Source organism: Protobothrops mucrosquamatus, unplaced genomic scaffold, assembly GCF_001527695.2.
Source record: "Protobothrops mucrosquamatus isolate PMUCROS unplaced genomic scaffold, P.Mucros_1.0 scaffold13092, whole genome shotgun sequence".
NCBI lineage: Eukaryota > Metazoa > Chordata > Lepidosauria > Squamata > Viperidae > Protobothrops > Protobothrops mucrosquamatus.
The window spans coordinates 3,339-4,522 of NW_015398867.1; the positions used below are offsets into that span (position 1 = coordinate 3,339).

Below are 1,184 nucleotides of genomic sequence, written 5' to 3' on the forward strand. Positions count from 1 at the left end.
TGCGCTGCTCCGCATGGGCCACACTCGGGGGCGACTCTCCTCCAGGGGGGCTGCTGGTGAGGAGGGGGTCGCGGGCGGAGGCAAGGCTGGGGCAACGGCACGTGTGTCCACAGAGGGCTCCGAGTGCTGCCTCTGGCACCCATGCCATCGGTTCGCCACCACTGCCCTAAACCATAAAACTGAGGTCCTGGTTATTGTGCAGCGCCCAAAATTTATGTTGCTAAGTGAGGCATTTGCTAAGAAAATTTTGCACCGTTTTTCAACTTTTCTTGCCACAGTTGTTAAAGTGAATCCCTCCTTTAAGGGCCTCAGAGGGTAGTAACACGGTTGTTAAGTGAATCTGGCTTCCCCATTGACTTTCCTTGTTCAGAAGGTCGCAGAAGGGGATCACCTGACCCCGAGACGCCAAGCATCTGACTTTTGATCAGGGACCATGGGGATGCTGCAACGGTCGTAAGTGTGGAAAACAGTCATAAGTCAGTTTTTTCAGTGATGTTGTAACTTTGAAGGGTCACTAAATGAACTGTTGTAAGTCTTGGACTATCTGTACTCCAGCCTAGAAGCTGAACAAGCACCTGCAAAATACCAGCAGGAATCATAACACCGACAATAGGTCTGTAGTGTGTGCTTTGAAGCTAGGAGCATTGTTTGAAGAACTCTTTATCCCAAGATACACATCGAGCTGAGTCTGGTGTAAAATGAAGTGTAATTAAAATTTGTGTGGGTGGCCAGTCAAACAGAGATCAGCGTCACATAAATACACCTGTGGCTGGCAGCCACTGGAAAGGGGTGTGACCTAATGAGTATCCTTAACTAGATTGCATGAGAGGAACAAGTGTGGGGGTATAGCTCAGCGGTAGAGCATTTGACTGCAGATCAAGAGGTCCCTGGTTCAAGTCCGGGTGCCCCCTTATTTTAGGGTGGGAAAAGGAGTGTTTTGTCTTCTGTGTCACCAGAATGAGTGGAAAATAAATATTGAGGCAGTTTCCCAAGACTAAGGTCTTAATTTGACATCCTTAGTTATTGGGGTTAGATGGTGGTTGGTTGCTTGCTAACCATTCTCAGCCACACCTCCTTGGGAAAAAAGGAATATCTTCTTAATTTGAACTATTTGGATATAATTGTTGGTAGTTGGTAAAACCTGGAGGACTTTAAACAGCAGGGAATGTGTTGTGAAATATATT

General features: G+C 47.0%; 1 non-coding gene across 1 annotated transcript; it reads left to right on the forward strand.

Moving 5' to 3' along the window:
- Positions 1 to 839: 839 nt before the first annotated feature.
- Positions 840 to 911, forward strand: TRNAC-GCA. The gene has a single exon. It is a non-coding gene; the product is annotated as a tRNA-Cys (tRNA).
- Positions 912 to 1,184: the final 273 nt, after the last annotated feature.